This window comes from Paramisgurnus dabryanus, chromosome 5, assembly GCF_030506205.2.
Source record: "Paramisgurnus dabryanus chromosome 5, PD_genome_1.1, whole genome shotgun sequence".
Taxonomy (NCBI): domain Eukaryota; kingdom Metazoa; phylum Chordata; class Actinopteri; order Cypriniformes; family Cobitidae; genus Paramisgurnus; species Paramisgurnus dabryanus.
The window spans coordinates 5,379,702-5,407,689 of record NC_133341.1 but is presented as its reverse complement, the minus strand read 5'-3'; the positions used below and the strand labels follow the sequence as shown (position 1 = coordinate 5,407,689).

Genomic DNA, 27,988 nt, shown 5'->3' with positions numbered 1-27,988 from the left:
TGACGATAATGTAATGTTTTCAATGTAGGCTATATTTATTTATTGGGTTCTTCTTTGTTTATTTTATATTAAATATATAATATAATATATTTAAAATTCAAATAAGAAATCAAATTTAAATGGCTAAACATATATTTATAAAGAAGGAAAACGTATTTTGTACAAGTTGGTAAAAGTTTTTTGTATTTTGGTAAAAGTTGGTTTAGCAAATTGATAAATGGTTCATACCGATTGCTGCTATAATTAATCTAAACATTGTTTTGAAGGGAAATGGTATCTAATTAAAGAAACCAAATAAATATTTACGGTAAAATGCAATAATCCATAATAATAAATAAACATAGATAATAAACAACAAATAATAATAATAATCTAAACTATAATAGAAACGCAGAAGGCATTTCGCAGTGGGACGAGTCCTAACTAAATACGGAAAAGAATATTAAATAAATTATTAAAACATTTAAAAAGTAATTGAACAATAATGAAAATATATTATTAAAAATATTAGTGCACATCGGCTGAAGATCATTAGCCTAAACAAGCTTCTGCTACAAATTCAAGTCATTCTATTGGTGACATTTCAGCACTTGACAAACTGATAGCGACTCGTAAGTAGCACTTAAAACCCAGCTGCGAGCGATCGTTTCACGTGCATCTTTGGGAAACGCACGTAAATGAACAACGAATGTTCGTTAAGAAGCTCGTAGAAAGTGCTCTTAAGTGCTAAGTTTAATCGTTATCGGGAAACCCGGCCCTGGTCAGTTCACATTCACAAGCCTGTGTAAATGTATACTGTAGCTGGCTGCTGACACCAACTCATCTGTGTGATTTAAATAGTGTAACAATGTACCAATTTATATCATGCAACTTCAGTTGTTCAACTTAAATGACATTGTGCTGCGTTGCGTTTTGAAGCATGGCAAAGATATCTATGCTAAAGACATTGTTGTTTTGTATATGCTAATAACTACCCTAAATTTTATTTGCATTAACAAAACCTACTTAGCTGACCCAGATAGCAGACAGACAGTGAATCAACATTGAAATGATGTTAATCCATCAACCAAATTATCATTGAATCAACATTGAAATGTTACATTGATTTTTCATCAGGTTTGCACCCTGGAATAATGTTATTTCAATGATGCAAAATCAATCAAAATGGTTAAAAAAACAATCTTTCTTCAACATAAATTCAATCACTTAAGGTAGCAGACCAACCGTGAATCAACATAGAATTGATGTTGATGCCATTAACCAAATTATAATGGAAACAACGTTGACATTTTTCATTGATTTTTCATCAGGTTTGCACCCTAGAATAATGTTATTTCAATGATGCAAAATCTATCAAAATTTACATAAAATCAATGTTTATTCATCTTAAATTCAATTACTCATTTAACAATGTTTTAATGTTGTTTCTGTGCCAGTAAATCATGTATTTGCAGTTCTTGGTTTTTTCTTAAAGCATTATTTTTAGTCAAAACTTATTCTCACACAATTTACTCATATAATCAGTATATTGAATCATATGCAAACATTTTGGAGAGAAAACATACTTTTAATGACTTCTTTAAATTAAAATACATGAGCCAGAATAAATAATACACAACAAACTGAGCAGACTTTATAGAACATAAATAGTTATTTAATTATAATTTTAATATGCCAATTATGAGAAATGTGAACCATTATGGATGTCACAATTCTGACAGCAGAACTTACCTGACTATGAACAAACAATATATGACAACGAGATCCCGTGACATTAAATATGTATTGCGAAAGTGGTATTTATTGTACAATTGTATTTATATTAATTTTAATTAATCTAGTGGTGTAGTATTTTCTTATTAGTTAAACATGAAATATCATTCTACATATGTGCAGATTGATGAACTGAAAGTAAAAGAAACGATAAAAAACTATAAATAAAATGGAAATGTACAAAGCTCACCAAGGACAAGAAACATTATTACTGTTCTACTACACCACGAGCAATACCCCCATGCCGCTCAGGGGCGTAGCGAAGCCATTTCTGCACTGCTACAGCAAACACATATTCTGAGGCCTCCTTTTTCTCTGCCTTCAATTGTTGTTGTAAAGCATCTGAGGAATAAAAATATACACTAAGTTAGTACTGCACAAGGTTTAATTTTTTTTTTGACAATTAACAGAAAATGGTTTCTAAATATTTGATAAAGTTAGTAGTTTATTAAATGAAGTTTATTTAAGTTCTGGAGGAGCATGGTCACGTGATCCAAAAAATCAGCGCAAAGAGGTGCCTTTAAATAGCCATCCCTCACCTCTGTCTCATGACAGTTTTTTCAGCATCCCTCCTCCACCCCATCACCTTACTCTCAGCTAGTGTTATCTATCCCAGTTAAAGAGGGGGAGTACTCTGGGTTCGGGCTAAAATTCTGAGCTCGGAACCCTCCCCTCAGACAGCACGCCAAATATGCTTTCTCTCTCATTCCCTATCGATTACATGTTAATGCAAACTTATGAAGTGCAAGTTAAAATGTGATGATGTCTATGTTGACGTTACACCCCAATGAATTAAAAAATATTAAAAAAGTAAGGTAGATAATTCAAGGTTTTAAACTCATGGGGGGTAAAAAAGTGACTAAGATGTGAGCTAAAGGGGCTTTTTACACCTGGGCCGGGTTTCCCAAAAGCATCGTAAGGCTAAGTAGATCGTAAAAACGATTGTACGAATCATCTTAGAATTACGGGCCGTTTCCCAAAAGCTTTGTAGCTTAAGTAGCACTTGAAAATCATCGTAGATTTACGAGTGCTCTGGAGTAATCGTTCATTCAAGTGCATCGTAAGACAGCAGTGTTACAAGGTTACCTGCAGAACAACCAGCAAATTGCACTCCTGCAATAACGATAATGTAATGTTTTAAATGTAGGCTATATTTATTTATTGGGGTTTTCTTTGTTTATTTGTTTAAATTACTTTAATATAATATATTTAAAATTCAAACAAGAAATAAAATTTAATTGACTAAAAATATATTAATAAAGAAGAAAAACATATTTGGTACAATTTTGGTAAAAGTTGGTACTAGCAAATTTATAAATGGTTCCTACCAATTGCTGCTATAATTCATCTAGGCTACAGTAAAAAAAAAATGTTTTGAAGGGTATGGCATCTGATTAAAGAAACCAAATAAATATTTACGGTACAATGCAATAATCCCTAATAAATATAACATATTACAAATAATTATAATAATCTAAACTATAAGATAAAATGCACAAGGCATTTTGCAGTGGGACGAGTCCTAACTAAATACGGAAAAGAATATTTCATTATGAACAATTTTAAAACATTTAAAAGGTCATTGAACAATAATAAAAAATATTATAAAAAATATTAGTGCACATCGGCTAAAGATCATTACATTAGCCTAAAAAAAGCTTCTGCTACAAATTCGAGTCATTCTATTGGTGACATTTCAGCACTTGACAAACGGATAGCGACGGTAGCACTTAAAACATAGCTGCGAGCGATCGTTTCACGTGCATCTTTGGGAAACGCACGTAAATGAACAACGAATGTTCGTTAAGTAGCTCGTAGAAAGCGCTCTTAAGTGCTAAGTTTAACCGTTATCGGGAAAACCCGGCCGTGCCCCATTGTTAAAAGATTAAGAGTAAAGTCCCTCCAAAAATGTTTCCGAGACGGATTTAAATCTGATCGCTCAAACCACTTCAGAAGTTGGTCTGGGACACATTTCAGATAAAACTAGCCAGTGTAAATACATCTGGGCCCGGTTCCCCAAAACGTTCTTATCGCTAAGTAGTTCTTAACCTATTCCTTAACCTCTCTCTTAACTCTATGGCACGATTCCCAAAACGTTCGTACGCTAAGTATATCTTCTGTAAGTCACACTTTCGTAAGGTTGGTCTGGACCATTCGTAAGCTCTCTCTTAGCGTTGTTTGAGCGCAAAACGCTATCGCCGCAGTCTTTAGAAATCAGAGCAGCACAGTACAAGTCAAACTATGGTATGCTGACAATGATTTTATGTTATGGACATTTTTAAGACTTATAATAAAATATGTTTGCAATGGTTACAGGACTATTTATGCAGTTGACTTTATTTGGTATCAGAACTAATGAATCAAAGACGGCGCCGGTGTTTGTTCCTCATTGAAGTTTGTTCCCTCTATGTTTATAGCGTTTTCATCACGTTACATTAATAATTTATTAAGAAAGATTAAAGATTTCAATTGGTTATACTAAAAAGCAATAATATCATGTATTCTATTATACAATTTATTAAATATTTCATATTTGACAGTTTTATGTCTTTTAACATATAGCCTGTCTTTTTCTTTTCTTTTTTTTTCTACTGTTTGTTTTAAAACTGTTATGTTTCCAAACATAATAAATATATATTATACATATAATATGATTCATACTGTAAAAATAATTGACTTACAATCAAGAACAGTCAAGATACATTACATAAATGCACACATATACATCTCAGTAGCCATTAAAACTTTCAATGTATATAAAGAATAAACGTATAATGTGATAAAAATGCTATAAAAACACTACACTAAAGGGAAACATAGGGGGAACAGACTTCTACACAACACCGGCCGCGTAACTGTTTAGTCCATGCCAATTTTTTTATTCGTCAACCCTTAAACCTTTTGACATTTTGCCTGACGTGGCTAAATAAAAAAATCGCCTTCCAAGACAACTCATTATGGAGCTGCTAGATCTTCTCAGACCATATTCTCTATCTAACTAGGTTGCTTTTTATTGAAAACATTAATGGTAAGCAATACCGCATTAAACAGAAATACTGCAGCTGCTTGCCAATCAATATTGATTGTTAAGTACCTTAACATTCGTATAAAAGTGTATTACATATTTTTTTTAAAGTCAAAACCCATGTCAAGAAGCCGCACAAGTGGCACAACGGGATAAGGAGGGTGGATAAATAGCGAGGGATGCTCGGTTCGTCTACCGGCCCGTATTACTGACAATTTGATCATTTAATTAATAGTCTATATTTTACGGATAACTTAAACTATGTTAAAATAAATGTGACTGGAATAATTTGAATAATGCTCCATTTGTATATAACGTGTTGTCTTTCTTAACGTCGTAATGAACCTTCGCGTGAAGTGGAAAATCGATCCCTGAGTGATCGATCGCAAATAATTCAGCACCTTCACTTGGGACAGCGCCATTGTACGTCGAACTTAGAGGCAGCGTGTTAAAAAGCTTCCTAAGAGACACTTCGGGGAACACACTTAGGAACATCAACAACTTTGGTAAGATATATCTTTTTGAGTCTTCTTAGCACGCTAAGAGTGAATGTTATCGGGGAACCGGGCCCTGGTTGATGAAACCAAATGTCAGAAATGTACTCCCTAACGTAAGCACGTCCCTCGCAAGTTAACCAAGCTGAAAAGCTTACTACTTTATGGACAACAGTGGATACCACTATTGGTTCTTAGAACCAATAAAATAGTCCAAATGACAAACTCAATTTTATTAAAGAAATTAAACTTTGAGAGAGCATTTTGTGAAGTGCTTTTCCCTGCCATGGACCTGTCAGTTATCACGCTGTCTCACTTTCCTGCTGCTGTGAACTGTGCACTCCAGCTCATGCCGAACATGAAAATACGCATCCCCTGCCCAACATATACAGTACAACATACAGTAAGTGCTGCCTTTTGCCTTTTTTGCATAAGTGTCGTCTTAAGTTTTTTAAGTTGAAGTAATAAATAGTGTATTTGCATTTTCCGCGAGAGCACAAGATTGGATTAATATCCGTTTTGCCAAGACAAAATAAAATTATGTGGCCTAATGTAAATGGAACATCAGATATCCGATCAGAGAAAGCACATGAAGTTACCAGGTGAAAAAAGGCCCTAAGTTATACAATGCATAGTCACAGTGCTTTACCTTTTCCCCATTTTATTATGTTACAGCCTTATTCCAAATGACAACATGAAATAAGTTTGTTTGAAATTTTTGCAAGTTTATGGACTAGTGATTTCTAAAAAATCACATGCACATAACGCTGCATCTCAATTCGTTCCCTAGCTTTTAGGTGGTGAATCAGTATATCGTGTATGCAGGTTTGGGCACTGATAAGGACCCTAGCTCACTTCAGATTGGGACACTGTTCACTTATTCTCCCAGGGACGTGGTTGCTTAAGCACATTTTGATAATCACAGCTGTTATTCATCAACAACCGGCAAAACCAACATCTCTCTGATTAAATTTTTAAACACGTGTTAAAGTGTATTGTGAAAAACGCTTTCATTATTCTCTTACAAATCCATGCATAAATTTGGAGGAATATTACATTTAAATATTAAGTAGATTGTGGTCCCATCCTCTCTAGCAATGTGTGTTTATATAAAAACTAAAACCTTTGTTTTTTCTTTATAAAAGTTATATTGCATTCTATTAAGTTTAAGTTGGCTCGCGTGATTTTTTCTGATTGGAGAGCTTCATAAAAAATTACGTGATTTCTAAGGGATCATCGATGCTCACTGGTAAGTATTCACAGCCTTTGCAGTCATGCCATGACACTTAAAATTGAGCAGACAGACAGACAGAAAGAACCTTATTGTCATAGCATAGTACAGGTACACAGCAACGAAATGTCATTTAGCATCTATCAGTAGCAAATAGTAGGACTGTGCAAATTGACAAGTGCAAATGAATATTAAAAATAAAGTGTACTGTAACACAGCAAACAACATAGGTACAGCATGCTGTACTTTGTTTCAGTGTCTGCCTTGTGGTGCACAAGTCACCAGAGCTTTAAAAGTATATTTAAAGGTCATTCACAAAATCAGGAAAGCTAAGGTAGAACAGCAGATCCACCACTGCAGTGTATTTGTCCTGTGCATTCAGAGCAAATTTAGCAGCACATTTGATTGCGGTGCGTTTATGGCTTTTAAAAATCAGCGTCATATTAATTTTTAATAGACTACAGTAGACAGTCACGCTTTTTGACGGAGGACGCGTGTGAGGGAACACACAAGCACAGAGAACAGCGACAGGTAAAGCAAAAGATCATCTATAAGATAATCAATATGAACTCTGAACAATGAACTATTACAAACAAAAACAGCATGAAATGGCTGAAGAGGAACTCGCAACATTAAAGCAAGAAGCATTTCTGTAGGCTAAAGCTATACATCATGTTTTATTTTAGTCAAGTTTATTGTGCAGCGCTTTTCACATCCGAATCCCACAGTGGGTGCAGTGATTATGACAACCAGCACAGCCCTAGACGTGAAAGACAACATGTTGTCCTGTACAGTTCAGTTTACACAGCAAGCCTGCAGTGACTACAGTTGTCACTAATTCAAACGAATGATGCTCTCTAGCAGAGTCATGCAACGGGTCGGGTACCTGCGGATACCCGCAATAAAGTGTCTAAAACGGGTGTATTGTGACATTCCTAAAATTCACAGGCGGTGATGAGGGCAGATAAGGGTAGTAGCGCAAATGAAAATGTGCAATATTTGTATGTCTAAATTACCATTACATGCGCAACATATGACATTTGACCCATCACGTCACCACCGCTGCGACTTTTGTTGATGCTTTTGTAGCCTAGTTGGAGCGAGCGTTGCAGGAGCGTAGCATAAAGTTTTGCTGTTGATAGCCAGAAGCTTGGAATGTCTTCTCTTAGAAAGCATTTCGAGATGAGACTTGTAGGAGCACAGCAGGGGTTGTGTAGGTGTTGTGTCCTGTTAATAATGTTAGTGAACACGGAGGGCGCTAGTGAGAGTAGAAGGACTGCTGTTTGTGGGAAAGAAACCGAAGAAGAATAAAGTTGAAAAAGAGTGTATTACATGTCTCTCGGCTCGTGCTTAAATACTTGATAAAACACCACATCTTTGGCGACGAGGATGGCTATTAATGTGCCTTTACCTACACCGTTCATGCCTTGCCCCGGCGAACCTGCTATTCCCTTCCCTACATGGCTGAAAATGTTTGAAAATTACTTGTTAGTGATCGACGCAGAGGGGGAAAAATGGCCAGAGGCAAGAAAGCGTGCTGTTCTTCTCCATGCACTTGGCACCGAGGGACAAAGACTATTTTACACACTACCAGATACAGGTACTACATATGCTGCTGCGGTGGAGGGACTTAGAAATCATTTCGTCCCTAAAGTAAATGTGATTGCAGAACGTCACAAATTTCGTCAGAGGGCACAGCGACCAGATGAGTCAATAAATCAATATCTAGCAGCTTTGCGAGAACTGGTTGCACTGTGTGAATTTGGCGATATGGAAGAGCAAATGCTTCGAGATCAACTGATAGAGCGTGTTGCCAATACACGCATACGAGACAGACTTTTGTTAGAAGCGGATCTGACCCTGGCTAAAGCTACTTCGCTGGCTCTGCAGATTGAAGCGGGGTTACGGAATGCGGGCGTTCTTGACGACAATACTACTAATACCGCGACTGCCGTGTCAATGAGAGCCATACATAAACAGCAGAGGAAGGTTCGCCAAAAAGAACAAAAGACACCTCCTTCATCAATGGCGTCCGCGCCTACCATTAGTCGCCGATCATGTTACCGTTGCGGATCTACCAGCCACCTAGCAAATAAACCATCATGCCCGGCTGCTAAAGTGACGTGCAATTCATGCGGAAAAGTGGGACATTTTTCCAAAATGTGTCGATCCGGCCGAAAAGAGGTGCGTGAAATAGTGATAAACGCACTGACTGTGCTTTATATGACTGTGCAAGATAAAATTCTCTGTACTGTACAAGTGAATGCAAATGGCCATTGTCATGACGTTGAGCTAATAGTAGACACAGGTTCATCAGTCTCTATTATTCCAGAGAGCATTTACAGTATCAGACCTTTTTTCCTACATGTGAACTTTTTGAGCCTACAGTGAACCTGTTTACATATTCTAGAGAGAAAATACCCGTTAAAGGGTGTATGTATGCCACAGTTAATCATGATGGACATTCTACTGCAGGCTCATTCCTAGTGGTGAAGTCAGGCACTGCTCTATTAGGGCTAGATTTAGTGGTGGCATTGCACATGCGTATTGAGGGCACAAAAGTTATTACAGCTGACAGCTCGGATGGTCCTATTGCACAAAAGACACCTACGGTACCAAGCTCAATACCACAACTAGCACCTGAGGTCCAGGTACAGGAAATTGGCTGCGCAAAGGGATTTGTGCACAAAATCCAGCTCAAACCAGGGGCTGTGCCCATACAACAAAAACTCAGAAGGCTTCCTTTCGCGGTGAGGCAGGCCGTGAGTGGTGAGCTCAAAGATCTACAGGAAAAAGGCATCATAGAATGCATTGATGCATCTCCATGGGTCTCTCCGATAGTGGTGACACGGAGAAAAGATAGAGGAAAACTGCGTATGTGTGTTGACCTCAGGGAACCTAACAAATCCATTGTCAGTGACTGTCACCCATTACCACACATGGAGGAGTTATTCTCTGAACTGAGAGGAGCCACAGTCTTTTCTACCATTGACCTGGCCTCCGCTTACCACCAAATGTTACTGCATCCAGACAGCCGTAATATTACTGCATTTATCACACATGATGGTCTTTTCCGTTTCTGTCGGGTCCCCTTTGGTCTTGCTTCAGCTCCATCCGCTTTTCAGAAGATGATGACGACCATACTAGCAGGCATACCAGGAGTACAGGCATATCTGGATGATGTGATTTGCTACGGAGCCACTCAAAAGCAGCACGATGCGAACCTACAGAGGGTGCTGCATGCCTTGAACGAGGCAGGACTTCAGCTAAACATGCAGAAGTGCAAACTCAACCAGACTACCTTGCGCTTCCTATGCCACACCATATCTAAAGAGGGGCTTCAACCAGACCAAGATCAGATCGAAGCTGTGGCCAATGCACCTGCTCCACATGATGCATCCTCTCTGCGATCCTTCTTGGGTCTGGCATCATGGTACAGCAAATTTATTCCAGATTTTTCAACTGTTGTCGAACCGCTACGTCAAACACTCAGGGAGTCTACAGAACGACAGTTTAACTGGACTGCTGAGGCTGAGCATAGTTTTACGGATATTAAGAGACTGATAGTTAGTAGCCCGGCCCTAGCACTATACGATTCTGCACTACCTACATATGTAACTACAGATGCTTCTGATTATGGGCTAGGGGGTGTACTTAGCCAACTTCAGTCAGATAACACAGAAAGGGTCGTAGCGTTTGCGTCTAGAACGATTTCGCCGGCTGAAAGAAAATATTCCACTGTTGAACGAGAAGCATTGGCATGCGTTTGGGCAGTAGAAAGGTGGAGGACATACCTTTGGGGACATCACTTTGTCTTACGCACAAATCATCAAGCACTTACCACCCTGCTCACATCCAAGGGTACCGGCCGTGCTGGATTGCGAATTGCGAGGTGGTCTGCAAGATTACTTTGCTTTACATATGATGTTGCTTACCGCCCTGGGAAACTGAATGTGACTTCCGACTGCCTGTCCAGGCTTCCACTAGCTACCACAGGGGAAGATAAAATTGAACCGGACATAGTAGCAACCGTTTTCCTGGAATCTTTGCATGCCATATCTTTGTCAGAATTTACCACAGCATGTGACACTTGTCCTGAATTGATTCAATTGCGACAGCAAATACAAAACGGCTGGCCAAAATGCAAAAAGAATGTAACAACCGAGATGGGTTCATACTTCAATGTTCGAGATGAACTGGCTGTGGATAAAGCATTCGTCATGAGAGGTACTGACCGTTTGATCGTGCCTTTATTACTGAGACCCAAAGTGGTAGACTTGGCACATGAAGGGCATCAAGGAGTGGTGCGCACTAAACAGAGACTGCGAGAGCTGTATTGGTGGCCACAAATGGACAAATATGTACAGAATAAGATAGCTTCATGTGTGTCATGCCAATACAATGACAAAACAGTGAAAACTGCACTTGCACCACTTACACCCGTCGAATTGCCCGATGGACCATGGGAAAAGGTGGCCATTGACATAACCGGTCCTTTTGAACGTGCTACATGGGACTGTCGTTATGCCATCACACTCACAGATTACTACAGCAAATGGCCAGAAGTGGCGTTCGCCTCTACAGTCACAACAGAGGTGATAACCTGTTTTTTAGCTACAGTGTTCAGTTGGGAAGGAAACCCGACCCACCTAGTTTCTGACAATGGATGTCAATTTACCTCCCATGCATTTGCTAATTTTCTGAGAGAGAGAGAGAGAGATTAAACATCTGCGCTCCAGCGTCTACTACCCAAGAGCTAATGGAGCGATTGAGAGATTCAATAGGGTATTGAAAGAGTGTATCCAGACGGCAGAAAGAGAACACAAGCCATGGAAACAAGCAGTGACACAATTCTTACAGATTTACAGAGCTACACCGCATGCCACTACAGGTGCTACTCCATTTGAGTTGCTGAGAAATAGGAAGATGCGCACTAAACTGAACATCTTGCCTGTTGCACACAAAGTTACATCACACACGCAAGTCAAAGAAACTGTGAAACAAAAACAACAAAACAGTAAGGAGTATACAGACAAAAAGCGAGGAGCAAAAGTAACCACATTTCAAGAGAATGATGCTGTACGAGTCTGCAGACCAGAACATGTTCACAAGGGGTCATCCAAATACACAGAGCTGCTGACAGTCATAAAGAAGATCGGACCAAGTACTTATCTTCTTAGTGATGGTCGAAAATGGAATGCTTCAAAACTGGCGCGTTTCTCAAAGGAAGAATATAGTGAGAATATACTGGATGGTCTCACTGTGACTGAAAATGTGAATGTTGGGCAAGAACCAGGCCCAAGACGCACTCCCAGAATCCGAAACCCACCTCGGTGGTTAACAGACTTTGATAGATGAATACTGATGTGTGAATGATGCAAATGTTCTGTTATGTGAAAAAAAAATGCTATTCATACTTTTCTGTTATGTGAAAAAAAATGCTATTCATACTGTTCTCTGGTCAGTTATGAAAGCTAAGAGAAGAATAATCTAAATTCCTGTTGAAATTTAAGCATAGGATTTCGGGTATGATCCTTAAAGTTAGGGTTATTTTACAGCTGTTGCAGGAACTAGGTTTAAGTGACTAATTCCTTTAAGAAAAGGGGAAATGTTGTGTCCTGTTAATAATGTTAGTGAACACGGAGGGTGCTAGTGAGAGTAGAAGGACTGCTGTTTGTGGGAAAGAAACAGAAGAAGAATAAAGTTGAACAAGAGTGTATTACATGTCTCTCGGCTCGTGCTTAAATACTTGATAAAACACCACAGTAGGTAGGTTGTATTTTTTCTTGTTCTTTTTTTTCATTAAAGCAACACCAAAGAGTTTTTTTTACCTTAAAATAACGTTTCCAAAAAAGTTTCAGTGGTTCATCCACTCAAAACAGGGTGAATGGCACTTTCACATTCGCTTTGCAGCCCTCTATCGGCCAAAACCGCACTAAAGAAGTTTCCAACCGTCGGGTAGTGGTCCTGTAGTTCGAGTGAAAACTACAAAAACTTGCTTTACGGCAGACCTACAATCCAATCAGAGCCATCTATGCTGCAGTATTTATGACAGTGGTAATGAACAATTACGCTTCTAACCAGTAGGGGGAGCAAAGAGCAATAAGTCTTTAGTGTTGCTTTAATAGGTGTATTTGTGTATAGTTCTCAGGTTCAATAACCTATTTAGATGCTGATGGTAGGCTACTTGACTGGCGCAAAACATAGCGCACTTTAGCCTGTTTCATTAGCCCATTTATGATGATGTTGTGATGTTGAGAGAGGTACGAGATAAAAAAGTAAAACACTTTAATTGGAATGATTTTAGCGTGTGTGATTTATGCGCGTGCGGGTCAGGTAATGGGCCAAATATTAACGGTTATGCGTGGGTGCGGATTAACTTTTGATAATATCACGGGTGATGGGTAGGATCTGGTGCTGAACTTTGCGGGGTATGGGCGGGAGCGGTGCAAGATTCTGCTCTCTAGTGCCTCGCTTGGTAGCTGTTATCTACTCACTGATCTCCTTGCCATTTCAGTTGGTTCACGTGTTCTGAACGAAAACGCATTGTGGAAAAGGCTAGTGCTTTTTGTCCCTCTCTGCTATTATAGTTTTTCAATAAAGTATGCATTGATGTCACTTTTACACGTGACCACATCGGAGCCCGCCCTGTTGAATGGGAAAACATTTAGCAAAATGGCTGGCTGTTCTAGCGGCGGACACAAAATGCCAGTAAAATTGACAATTATCAGCAAAAATTTTATTTTGTTGGACTTGATAGTGACCCTAGCAACTTAACGTGGACATTGGCATGAACAATCTGTTTACTTCTCCCATCTGTGCTGGCAGTCCGTAAAACGATAGCTCCAAATTGCACAACAACTTTTTCCCAGTTAGAAGTGTTTTTGCTGATTTCAACTGGAAGCAAATTCTGCAGCTTTGTCTTTTGCCACTCAGTGGGAGTAACCGCAGTCACTTTTGCCGAAGGTGACGTCATGTGCATACCCTCGATATGGCGGAACAACATGGAAGCTTTTTTGGACTTACCCGTTCAATGTAAATAAAGAGAAGAAATTCTAAGCTTACAAAGAAAAGTGAGATCATTGGCAGAGGTCATTTGATGAGGACATATTTATGAATAGACATTGATTTTGACTAATAAATTGAAATGATCCAATTCGGATACTGTGTGTTACCCTTGGTTGTTACTGACAAGCCATTAAAAGGACAACATATTATAAAACCACCATAAACGTTTTTATGCACTATAATCAGAGTAGAGCCCTGCAAGCCCGTCGGGGCCCGACAGGCTAAGCTCATTTGGGCCGGGTTCGGGCCGTTTTTTTTTTAACAGACCGGGCTCGGGTCGGACTCTGGCTTATTTTAGCGTCTCTCCTCATTGTGCATTTAATTTACGTGCAGCAGCAGAGCACACGACATCACAAAGTGTGTATGAAATAACGTTATAATTATTAAATTATAAATATTACACATCGCCTAAGAATGTAACACAAACGCAACACGCATGCACGTACGCACGCACCCACGCACGCATGCACTCACGTGCATTACACAGGTGAGACCATGCAGGGCATCAAAGAGAAGTTGGATCGTGGGGAGTTGATAAAAGTTCAGAATACCTCGGGGAAAGCTGCATTTTGGAAAAATTTCGATTTAATTACGACGAAAGATAATAAACCAAATGGTAATGTGCAGTGCAGAATCTGCAAACATATACTTTCATATGACAGTAAAAAAACTGGGACATCACATCTACAACGGCATGTCGAGCGCGGCTGCGCTGCAGCTAGTAACTCTGCTAGCACAAGCAGACAGTTATCAATGTCAGAGTTCTTTTCAAAGCCAGTGCCAACTAATGCCAGATCTCAAATTCTTGATAAATGTGTGGATTTCTGCTGCGAAGACGTACGGCCATTTCAAACGGTGGCTTGCGGAGGATTTATAAAGTTAGCCCAGGAACTAATAAACGTCAGAGCAGCCTATGGTCGCCTGTCTGCAGAAAAGTTGTTACCTGACCCCACGACTATCTCACGCAGATGCCAGGAAAAGGCAACAACAAAAAGAGAATCGATTGTTGCTGAGATAAAAGAGGTGTGTTCAGTTAATGTTGGGATGACTACAGACATGTGGACTGATGATTACCGCAAGGTCAGTTACATGGCGATCACATGTCACTTCATTACGTCGGATTTCAAGTTGAAAAGTAATGTACTCACAACTGCCATGTTCCCTCACGATGATGCTAAAACAGCTGAAAATATCCGCAAGGAATTGCAGAAGCAGCTTGTGACAGTTCTTAAGTTTGATCCCTCTGTAATGAGTAAGGTGGTGTGGGTAACGGATCAATGTTCGAATATTGTTGCTGCATTGCGACCTTACCGGCGCTTGGACTGTCAGGATCACATCTACAACACGGTCCTCCGACATGCCTTGGACATTAATGAGCTGTCAGTAACAGTCCCAGAGGTTGCTGGAACGTTACTGGCTGCTAAGAAAGTTGTCCGCTACGTAAAACAAAGCGGTCTGGCAAGCCAGTTATCCAAGACCGTTCTGCAGATGGGTGAAACACGTTACAGCACTGTATTTCTCACGCTGAAGTCTATCAAAGACGTGAATGCTGAACTACATGAAAAGCTGGAGAGTCGTGGAGAGGCCCAAAGAATGGCTGATGTGTCCCCAGATGTTCTGGATTTTTTGGTCGGTTTTCTCCACCCCTTCTACGAAGCCCAGCGGGAGTTGGAAGGTGATCTATATCCAACCTTGAACCTTGTTGTGTTGTGGCACGAGAAGCTGAAGCGTCATTGCCAGCCAGTAAGCACTGACATGCCTTATCAAGCCACAATTTGCGCGCGTCACTTGGAATGGATTGGTAGAAAGGTCCAGATTCAGTCCCTCCATAAGCTGGCAATATTCCTGTTGCCAAAATACAATCAGCTGCGGATGTTTTGTGAAAATGAGAGAAATGCTATCCTGCAAGATGCAAAGAGTTGGATCGCAAACTTTAGAGCAACCGGTGGAGATGCGACTGAGGAGGAGGAGCCCCCAGTGACAGATGTGACGTCAGATACTCCGCCACCTGCAGCAAAAAAGAGAGCCCTGTCAGACTTTGAATTGGAGTGGGAAAATGTCGCCCCGGGGGGTGATGACACAGCTGTTGAGGATGAGCTCCACATATACCTCAACCTTAAGCCTAGCAAGGACAAGAATGAATATGACGATCGAGATTTGCTTGGTTGGTGGAGTCAACATGCGAAAACCATTCCTTTGTTGGCAAGACTCGCCCGTCATGTGTTGAGCATACCTGCAAGCAGCAGTAGCAGCGAACGCGTTTTCAGCACAGCAGGGAGGACGCTGGAGGAGAGGAGGACATCTCTGAAGCCTTCAACAGTGGATGCTGTTCTTTTTCTTCACAGCACTCGTGAATAAACTGAATGATGACCACCGTATATAGCTAGCTGCCTACCTACTATAAACACACACACACACACACACACAGTTCAACAGATTTTTATTTATTTTATTTAATCCTTTATTATTAGCCAGTTGGTGAAGAACATTTTTTGAACATTTTTCTTCAATTCAGTTACTGAAAAGCAAAGTAAAGGTAGGCCGTTTATTTACTTATTTTTGCGGTTTGATCCCGTAGCACTATGTTTTCCCTTCATTCATGTTTATGCTTTTGTGTAATGGACAGTTTGTCCAATATTTTTGAGCATGATGTTTCAGGCAGGCCTGTAATAAAGCATATATTAAAAGTTAACTTCTTAGTAGCGTGTGACGTGTGTGTGTGTTTTTGCGTGTGTAGCAGAGACAGCGCGCATCTGAGAAGGCGCATCTGAGGGAGAGACTGCGCATCAAAGAGCGCGCGCGTCAGAGAGAGCTTAAAAGTGATTGATATTGCTCTCGGGTCATTTCGGGTTCGGGCTGAAAAAATTGCAGGCATTGTCGGGCTAGGGTCGGGTAGGGCTTGAACACTACGGGCCAGGGTCGGGTTAGGGCTAGAGATTTTGGCCCGTGCAGGGCTCTAAATCAGAGTCGTCTTAACTCTTTCCCCGCCATTGACGAGATATCTCATCAATTAAGAGAAAACGCTTCCCCGCCAATGACGAGATTTTCCGTCTTTCCGCAATACCGCTATTATCCACCAGGTGGCGCCCTTCCGCAACTTTTTAAAACCGGAAGTATTGCTCTATGGCAAGCTGCTGCATGTCCGTGTCTGTTTTAAAGATCGCTCTGAATGGGATCTATATGAAAAGTCCGTCATAAAAATGGAATTATCTCTGCTTTTTGCTCAAAATATGGTGTTTTTGCAAAAACCTACCCATATTCAAAAGCTGATTGCAAAAGAACCACTAAAGGTAGGATGAAACGTTTTTTTGTTTGTTTGAAAGCAGAGGGTCTGTTCTTTCATTTGGTATATTGTATGTTTATATATTTAAAGAAGAACATTTTCTGGAAGGCATTAAACTTTGGTGAAAATCATGAAAAACGCTGGCGCTGGCTGGCAACTTTTTTTTAAAAACGCTGGCGGTGAAAGAGTTAATATACTCAATAGCTTCATGTGAAGGAACAAATGCACATTCAAAGATATTTAAGTTCACGGCAACTTGTAACTGGGTTAAGCCACTGGTGAAGCGGACGGATGAAACGCGTCATTTAAACATGCAGACACACTATAACTGTAGGCAATTTTAAAGATCTGATTTTATATAGTCTCGGTAAGCCATTGGATGGATACAATTTAATATGTACTGATCACGCAATGTATCTATTTTCTTTGTGTTTTAACAGTTATGAACTTTACTTTCCATTGCGGAGCGAGGATTCCCATGTAATGATGCTTCATGTGCATCAATGCTGTGCCCAGGAAGCAGAGTATGATTTTTAGGCGCACTCAATATGATTTAGGCGCATCAATTCTGCACCCGGGATGTGCTAAAAATGTCTGGTCAAGTGCATAATTCCCAAAATAACCATCTGCACACTAAAGCTTTTGTACTGTGACATTTTTGCGCAATTAATTTGTGTGTAATTTAAATTGTTCAAGAAAAATACAAGATCGGCAGGTATCGGTATTGACCTATACTCAGAATTCGGGTATCGGAATCGGATGGGAGATGGAAAAAGTGGTATCACTGCATCCCTAGTTTAAAGGTCATGTTCTTTCTGATCCCATTTTTAAACCCTAGATAGTGTGAAATGTTGCTATAAAACATAAATTATACCTGTAAAATGAAAAAGCTCAAAGTTCACTGTCAAGCGATATATTTTCTTTAACAAAATTCGCCTTTCAAAGCCTACAGTGAACGGCCGGTTTGGACTATAACCATAGGTGTCATTTACACTGGGGACGCTGGGGACATGTCCCCACCACTTTTTGAAATGGCTGATTTTGTCCCCACCACTTTTTTAAAGCATTTGGTTAAAATGTTCTGAAAAATCAAGCAATACCTGTGCGACATACACTGCAAAAATGACTTTCCTACTTTTTCTACTTTTGTCTTGTTTTCAGTAGAAATATCTAAGAATTCTTAAATTAAGATGCTTTCTCTTGATGTGCAAAATGACCTAAGAAATAAGTCTAGTTTTTAGACCAATCATACAATTTAAGTGAATTTGTGATTAAAACAAGCAAAAATGTCTGCCAATGGGGTGAGAAAAAAATCTTAAAATAAGATTAGTTTTCTCTTAAAAACTTAATTTAAGCAAAATTTTCTCACCCCATTGGCAGATAATTTGGCTTGTTTTACACTTCAAAAAAAAGGATTTTTAAGAAAAAATATTCTTAGTATTCTTAGTATCTTAAATTAAGATGCTTTTTCTTAATGAGCAAAATGACCCAAGAAAATAAGTCTAGTTTTAGACCAAAAATATGAAATTGAAGGGTGATTTTGTGCATAAAACAAGCCAAAAAAAAAATCTGCCAATGGGTTAAGCAAAAAATCTTGAACCTTTTTCTAAAAAAACACTAAATTCAAGAAAAATTCAAACCCATTGGCAGATTTTATTTTAGCTTGTTTTATGCACAAAATCACTTAAATTTCAAATTCACTTAAATTGTATGTTTGGTCTAAAAACTAGACTTATTTTCTTAGGTCATTTTGCACATCAAGAGAAAGCATCTTAATTTAAGAATTTTTAGACATTTCTACTGAAAAAGTAGGAAAGTCATTTTTGCAGTGCACACTGCAAAAAATGATTTTCAAGAAAAAAAAAATTCTTAGTATTTTTGTCTTGCTTTCAGTAAAAATATCTAAAAAAAATATTAAATTAAGATAAATTAAGTCTAGTTTTTAGACCAAAAATATCAAATTTAAGTGATTTTGAGCATAAAACAAGCAAAAAAATCTGCCAATGGGGTAAGCTAATTTTTCCTGAATTTAGTGTTTAATAAAAAATTCAAGATTATTTTGCTTACTCCATTGGCAGATTGTTTTGCTTGTTTAATGCACAAAATCACTTAAATTTGATATTTTTGGTCTAAAAACTAGACTTATTTTCTTGGGTCGTTTTGCTCATTAAAAAACTACATCTTGATTTAAAAATGTTTAGATATTTTTACTGAAAACAAGACAAAAATACTAATTTTTTTTCTTGAAAATCATTTTCTGCAGTGTATGTCTGATTTTTGTGGTCCAGGGTCACATAAGTTGCGTTGTGTGCTTATGGTGTGTTTTTGCCCATTTTTATGCGACATTATTCAACATTTTTCCCGTCCTGCTGTAATGTTTTTTCATCTGATCTTTTGTCCCCACCACTTTTCAACACAAACTGACGCCCCTGACTATAACCCTCTACTTCCTGCTTTAAAGCGTCATAAAACACTAACCAACACTTTTTTAAAATGTTGACAAAGTTAGTTGTGTTGCAGATCATAGAAGACAATGTTAGTATATGTTAATTTAAACATTATGAGAAAACTAGTTAATTTTTAGCTTTTTTGTGATATTTTTGTCTTCCGGGTTTAAACTCCATATCGTGTAAACGTCATGGCTGTGACGTGGCAAATTACTGTATTACATCATAACTGTCAGAGTCTCATTAATATTTATAAGATAGCGTGTTCTTATCCAATGCAGAGACATTTCGCAACTTTTTAAAACCGGAAGTATTGCTCTATGGCAAGCTGCTGCATGTCCGTGTCTGTTTTAAAGATCGCTCTGAATGGGATCTATATGAAAAGTCCGTCATAAAAATGGAATTATCTCTGCTTTTTGCTCAAAATATGGTGTTTTTGCAAAAACCTACCCATATTCAAAAGCTGATTGCAAAAGAACCACTAAAGGTAGGATGAAACGGTTTTTTTTGTTTGAAAGCAGAGGGTCTGTTCTTTCATTTGGTACATTGTATGTTTATATATTTAAAGAAGAACATTTTCTGGAAGGCATTAAACTTTGGTGAAAATCATGAAAAACGCTGGCGCTGGCTGGCAACTTTTTTTAAAAACGCTGGCGGTGAAAGAGTTAATATACTCAATAGCTTCATGTGAAGGAACAAACGCACATTCAAAGATATTTAAGTTCACGGCAACTTGTAACTGGGTTAAGCCACTGGTGAAGCGGACAGATGAAACGCGTCATTTAAACATGCAGACACACTATAACTGTAGGCAATTTTAAAGATCTGATTTTATATAGTCTCGGTAAGCCATTGGATGGATACAATTTAATATGTACTGATCACGCAATGTCTCTATTTTCTTTGTGTTTTAACAGTTATGAACTTTACTTTCCATTGCGGAGCGAGGATTCCCATGTAATGATGCTTCAAGTGCATCAATGCTGTGCCCAGGAAGCAGAGTATGATTTTTAGGCGCACTCAATATGATTTAGGCGCATCAATTCTGCACCCGGGATGTGCTAAAAATGTCTGGTCAAGTGCATAATTCCCAAAATAACCATCTGCACACTAAAGCTTTTGTACTGTGACATTTTTGCGCAATTAATTTGTGTGTAATTTAAATTGTTCAAGAAAAATACAAGATCGGCAGGTATCGGTATTGACCTATACTCAGAATTCGGGTATCGGAATCGGATGGGAGATGGAAAAAGTGGTATCACTGCATCCCTAGTTTAAAGGTCATGTTCTTTCTGATCCCATTTTTAAACCCTAGATAGTGTGAAATGTTGCTATAAAACATAAATTATACCTGTAAAATGAAAAAGCTCAAAGTTCACTGTCAAGCGATATATTTTCTTTAACAAAATTCGCCTTTCAAAGCCTACAGTGAACGGCCGGTTTGGACTATAACCCTCTACTTCCTGCTTTAAAGCGTCATAAAACACTAACCAACACTTTTTAAAAATGTTGACAAAGTTAGTTGTGTTGCAGATCATAGAAGACAATGTTAGTATATGTTAATTTAAACATTATGAGAAAACTAGTTAATTTTTAGCTTTTTTGTGATATTTTTGTCTTCCGGGTTTAAACTCCATATCATGTAAACGTCATGGCTGTGACGTGGCAAATTACTGTATTACATCATAACTGTCAGAGTCTCATTAATATTTATAAGATAGCGTGTTCTTATCCAATGCAGAGACATTTCGCTTTTGAGTGTGTGCACGCGTGCAAGTGCTCTGTGCGGCCAGGTCAGCCAGGGGAGAGGTGTCTGGGGCTCAGGATAATCACATGTGGATACGGTTCTGTAAAGTAAAGTAAATGTGAGTGCGCCATTACGCACACTCTGTAAATACGTTGACTGATTTTTCCCCTCGATGCTGTCAGGACTAACCTTAGACTCACCATCAACTGAATTTGCTCTACAAAGCAACGGGAGGCAGGTGGACTTTCATCTGTCCTGAGGTACCATGTCCTAAGGACTTTTCATAATCTTCAAACACGCTATTATTTCAACTATAACAGTTTTACTTGACCTAATTTTACACGTGAAACAGCAGGTTCCAGCAAGTTAAATTTAAGACCTTTTTAAGACCTTTTAAGACCATTATGAGTAAAATTTAAGACCAACACGACACATTACTAGAGGCATTTGAATTATCTCAGAAATTCTCAAAACGTTCTATTTTTATTGATTCAGTTATAGAAAAATATTAAATAAACACAGTATTAAAACAGATAATTAAAATACATGAAAATACATTATGCTTAACCCTATTCTACCCACAGCCCTTTAGGAAGAGACTTCTGACAATGGAAGCCCAAAAAGCTCGGCCGTCACGTGATTCATGGAGACTTCAGTTAGTTCCTGGAAGCTCATAGTGAGCCATTAAAATACATTGAGTTAAAGGCAAAGAGCTGTGATTTTTCTTAATTAATAGTCAAGAAATTCATTGATTTACAATATCTATATATCACACAAATATCTGTAAGTAGTATTTTTAGGGCCCTATAAAATACGTTTTATTTTTTCCCAAATTCCGTTTTATCCATTTTAATTTTTGGCAATTATATTTTTTACCCTTTACTGTTATTTTAGTCATAAAAAGAGTGTGCCTTTAATGTTAATGATTAAAATGTAAATGATTTTGGGAAAAACTGGATAACAGGATTACTTAATGACTATAAAAGATGCATTTACACACGCACATGCACACGCGCGCGCAGACACACAACTCAATTCAATACATTGTTTAGTGTTGTTGCAGGAGGCTACAACAAGGTGTCAAAGCAGTGGTGCCTTCAGAAGTGCCTTAAACACATCAATTGTGGGATTTGATTTTGTTTTACTAATCGTGCTGTTTATAATCTTAATTCATGTGTATTATTACAATAATGGTTCCTGTGCTGAGTACAAGAAAGCTGTCTGTGTGTAAAGTTGAGAGGCTGTGGTTTCGGTTGGGGGAGAAACCAGCAAAAGCTGATAACAAAGCCCTGAAGGGAAAACACGCAGAACAGATGGTTTCAATAAACAAGTTGTTTGCTTTATAACTATGTTATATTTAGAGAAAGTGAACATTAGTATGTGTAACTAATGAATGCATTTAACCAATTCATGAACAATGGAGTACTGTTGTGTTGTTGAATAATTATGTTTTACATATTTACTGCCTACATTTCATGCTGATTGCTAAAAGTGTTAAAGTTACAAAGATGTCCAAATAAGGACTGTGGAAATTGATTTTGTTCCATTTTATATTTCTTTAATTAATCATTTTATTCTATGAACATTGTGTGTTTCATATATGCACTGAGCTATTATGTGGAAATGAGGTGTTTGTGTTTGAGAGTGGAAAGTTACCAGCTTTTGTGTGTGTGTAAAAAGCTGCAAGGAGGATTAGCGAGGAATGTACGTCTGGAAATTGTTAAGATAAGAGAGAGGCCTGAGGGGGAAAAAGTAAACAGGCATCCATGTTATTAACCAATGCTTTAATATTCACAGGATAAAATATGCCATGTATTTCTTACTTAATCAGTATTAATCATTGAATAATTGATGTAATAAATATAAGATGTTGTCTTTGATAAATTTGTATTAACCAATGAAATGAAGGTTGCATACAGAATAACTTAATGGGGGCATGGCAGCTCAACCTTGAAGAACAGAATCTCCTGTGCTTGTTCTTTGTGTGTGTGTGTGTGTGTGTGTGTGTGTGTGTGTGTGTGTGTGTGTGTGTGTGTGTGTGTGTGTGTGTTTTCTTCCCTAACAGATGGTTTTTAATAATGATTAAAGTGTTTGCTTAGAAGTAGTATTGCAGTAAAAGATTTAATATGTGTTTATCTATCTAAAGAAGTTAATGTGTGCCTTATTCATATAACCAATTTTACGAATAATGAAATGATGTCATGATATTGAAATGTGTTTTACATAATAATCACTTTTATCTTACAGCTTATGTTTTTTATGAATAAATGAATGTTTTATTAATGATTTGTTTTTAAGAAAGCATTATAACATGCTATGTGAAGTCAACCATATATGAAGTGGAGGAGTACTAGGGAGGAACTGCAGGGCTCCCAGGGATGAGCGGAGAACAGTTTGTTTTTTCTTTGTCTGTGTGTGTGTCTGTCTTCACCGGCAGGCTGAAATTGGGTGTGGTGAGGGAGTCAGATTCACGAGGAAGAGCGGCCTTTGTGGGTGGAGATTCTCAGAAGAAGATCGACGTCACATATTTTATAAATATGCATGTTACTTCCTGAGCTGGTTGTTCGCCACTTGAGACAACCCAGCACGCTGTTAAACTTATTCATATCTGATCAAGATTTGTATCTTGTGCCTTTCCTCTAAATTATGAACATGCAATGGACGCCTTAAAGTCCAACACAATCCAGCGGAACTCGATCCATATTTTATACACAATCGCTTGAAATCCATATAACTTTACAAACATACACAGGATAGTGATCTGACTTCGGACAGCATGAGCACGCAGCTCTTTGCACGTGCGAGGGAAAGAGAGACAGAGAGCCATGATGCAGATGATTATATTTTAAATGCGAGGGATAGTTAGTTTGCCTCAGCTCGCTTGAAATGCATAAAACTGAACAAATATATGAGGATTTGTGTTCACACTTCAGACAGATGCGTGAGCGCCTGCACGTGTGAGAGGTGCAGTGAGACAGAAGTGGATGAGAGAGTGCATGTATCTTTGCGCTCACCGTGAACAGAGTGTTGACAAAACTTACAAAATAACAGTTCTCCGGTCACATAAAAGTCATATGAGACCTGCTCGGAACTAAGTGCTTAGCGGCGAATTTCTTAATTTTTTCGCTGACGAAAGCAGAGTCGTGGAGAGCCGCTTCGCCATGGTTTCAGTGTTTTGGAGCAGGTCTGAAACGACGGGAGGGGGCACGTTGCCCAGATTTACTTCCCCCGGTCTGCATTTCCCCAGACATACGTTCGTCTCCCACATAAAAACATAATTTTATTCAAAATATGTAAAATTCCGCGAAATTCCGCTTAATACTAGATTCCGTGTTAATTTGCACATTCCGCGATTCCGTCCGCGATTCCGTGATCGCGGAAATTATAGGGCCCTATATTTTTATAAAATTCTATCAACAATGTTTTTTGACAAATAAAATTCACTAAAGTTAGTTCTCTTAGTATGGTCAGCTGCTGATTTGTGCCCAGTTTAACACTGCCTCATACAACTTTAAAGCTTTAAAATGCATCACACTGTGTAGTATGTAAGCTTATAGGGGGGTTTCCCAGACAGGGATTAGACTAAGAGCTGTCCAAACTGAAAACAACTTGCACTGACATATCTTAAAATACATAAAAATGCACACAAGTAATGTGTTTAGTAAGGCATGTTTGTTAAAACTAGTTATACTTCATTAAAATATGGCCTAGTCCTGTCTTAAACTAATCCCTGTCCGGTAAACCACCCCATAATGTTTAATTCATAATGTTTTAATTCATAATTATTATTCTTAGCCTGTTTGATGTTTATAATGTACAACTGACTGTGTGCTGTGTATCTTATGCCTGTTTGATTTATAAATATACAAAGAACAAAAGATCACTTTCAATTATGATTAATCCCTAAAAGCATTAATATATGCATTTTATTAATGCAAGTTATTAATAAATTAATTTATTGCATTTAATTAAATAAACCAGCAGAATCACAGAGCCAAAAACACTCCACTCATATGTTTTATGCATAAATATGCACTATATACCGCCATCACGTTTCATAGCCTTTCAAATTACACACAATAACGAATGAAACTGCATTAAAAAAACGAAATTTACCATTAAAAGGCTGTTCACGGTTTGTTATGTGTTGCTAATGTTATCCACTAACTGTTTCTCAATCCGAAAGGCTGTACCCTCCAAAGGGTCGCATTTCTAGGCTGCATACGTCAAAAAGACTGGCTTATTTCAGAATATTAACATTTGAAATTAACTTTAAAATATTAATTATTATTCTTAGTTAATTGTAAATTGTTCTAATATGCTTATGACTTGCGAATGTAATGCTCAGTTAAATAAACCAGGCTTGATGAACGTATGCAGCAGCCTGCCCATGCAAGCTCCGGAGGCTACAGGGCTCTGATTCTACCGCTATTGATTTAACTGTAACTCCTGAAGCATTTGCGCTATCAAAAAAGTTTGAACTGTTCCTGAAAGAAGACAATTGTGCTTTTTGGAAATATATGGTTTATTACGGTACTTTCTTGCTTTCCGTCCACCAATCGCTGCTGTTTGTGGAGAGCTGAAGGGGAAGCGCGTTAGGTTTGAGTGCATTGCAGCAGAGAGCACAACACCTGAAATATAGCTTATGGCACGATTTGCGTGGATTATGACAAAGTGCGGAACATTTCTTTTTAGATACGCACCCATCATACACTTTCTGCCTCCGCTGCTGATTAAGTTAGCTCTTCAGCGTTTTAAATTACTACAATATTTTCTGCGGACAAAGCTTTTCGGGAATGAATGGAGGTAAGAAATTTAAGACTTGCGTAAAAATAAATTTAAGACCTAGGCTCAAAATCTGGGTGTTTTTAAGACTTTTTAAGGCCTTAAATTTAACATTCTGAATTTTAGACTTTTTAAGACCCCGCGGGAACCCTGGTTTGAAATTACTCTGAAATTACACATCAACAACTAATAGGGTCATAAAAACTGACAGGAATAACCCAGTACACAACATGAAAGTTAACAATTTTTCACTCCACCAATTCCAAGATACCACTCTGAACAATAAATGGGACAGGAAATATTTTAAGAAATAGCTATAAATTAAATTACACACATTTTTCTCCATAAAAGACTCTTAACTTACCAAACATGCATATCTTTAGTCTAGTGTCTTTAAACGCAGTTTTTTGTTTTTGCCCATCTTTAACTTTTTTCCCTGCCCAGTTCATCTGAGACGCCAGCTTATTGGTCAGTGTACAGGCCAGCATCCTTCTAACACGCACCTCAGCTGATGCTCCTCCCACTATAGCATAACGACCAACCTAGAAGGGTGTGAGATACATATATGCACAGAACATGGAAAGTTACAAAATGCCATGTGGCTACACTACATTATTTTTGCTAGAAAAAAAACATTTGACAAGTAAATGTGTGTTGTTAAAAAAACGTGCTTTTGGAAAAAAAATTATTACCATTATTACGTCTGGCATCTTCAGTCTGAAGAATCTCCTCAGCCTTTTCTAACTTTTCTAACAACTTTTCTAACAAGTTAGAAAAGGCTGAGGAGATTCTTCAGACTGAAGATGCCAGACGTAATAATGGTAATAATTTTTTTTCCAAAAGCACGTTTTTTTAACAACACACATTTACTTGTCAAATGTTTTTTTTCTTTAGGTTTGAGTGCATTGCAGCAGAGAGCACAACACCTGAAATATAGCTTATGGCACGATTTGCGTGGATTATGACAAAGTGCGGAACATTTCTTTTTAGATACGCACCCATCATACACTTTCTGCCTCCGCTGCTGATTAAGTTAGCTCTTCAGCGTTTTAAATTACTACAATATTTTCTGCGGACAAAGCTTTTCGGGAATGAATGGAGGTAAGAAATTTAAGACTTGCGTAAAAATAAATTTAAGACCTAGGCTCAAAATCTGGGTGTTTTTAAGACTTTTTAAGGCCTTAAATTTAACATTCTGAATTTTAGACTTTTTAAGACCCCGCGGGAACCCTGGTTTGAAATTACTCTGAAATTACACATCAACAACTAATAGGGTCATAAAAACTGACAGGAATAACCCAGTACACAACATGAAAGTTAACAATTTTTCACTCCACCAATTCCAAGATACCACTCTGAACAATAAATGGGACAGGAAATATTTTAAGAAATAGCTATAAATTAAATTACACACATTTTTCTCCATAAAAGACTCTTAACTTACCAAACATGCATATCTTTAGTCTAGTGTCTTTAAACGCAGTTTTTTGTTTTTGCCCATCTTTAACTTTTTTCCCTGCCCAGTTCATCTGAGACGCCAGCTTATTGGTCAGTGTACAGGCCAGCATCCTTCTAACACGCACCTCAGCTGATGCTCCTCCCACTATAGCATAACGACCAACCTAGAAGGGTGTGAGATACATATATGCACAGAACATGGAAAGTTACAAAATGCCATGTGGCTACACTACATTATTTTTGCTAGAAAAAAAACATTTGACAAGTAAATGTGTGTTGTTAAAAAAACGTGCTTTTGGAAAAAAAATTATTACCATTATTACGTCTGGCATCTTCAGTCTGAAGAATCTCCTCAGCCTTTTCTAACTTGTTCAAGTCGTTTAATGGTAGCGATAGAGGTAATGGAGGAGACATTGGTAGCTGCCGTCTCATGAAGCCTTGAACCTCTTGACGGAGTTCTTTTACTTCTGACACCAGTTCAGCAAGTGTTTCAGCCAGTTTAGAATAAGCAATGTCTTAAAAGGTAAAGCAGTGTAAAAAACAGAACAATATGGCAACAAATTTAATGATACTAAGTGTTTTTCAACTCTTGTCCTCAGACCCGTCCCAGAATGTTATAGATATATCCATATTTAAAACATAAACTAATGGTTGAATCAGGTCAGGTGTACAGCATT

At 38.1% G+C, this 27,988-nt stretch overlaps 1 long non-coding RNA gene across 1 annotated transcript; it reads right to left on the bottom strand.

The window, feature by feature from the left end:
* Positions 1-1,875: 1,875 nt before the first annotated feature.
* Positions 1,876-27,810, bottom strand: LOC135744708 (uncharacterized). Its single transcript, XR_010530815.1, has 4 exons — positions 27,626-27,810; positions 27,298-27,475; positions 26,218-26,395; positions 1,876-2,115 (listed from the first exon to the last, which is right to left on the bottom strand). It is a non-coding gene; the product is annotated as an uncharacterized lncRNA (long non-coding RNA).
* Between the last annotated feature and the right edge of the window lie 178 nt (positions 27,811-27,988).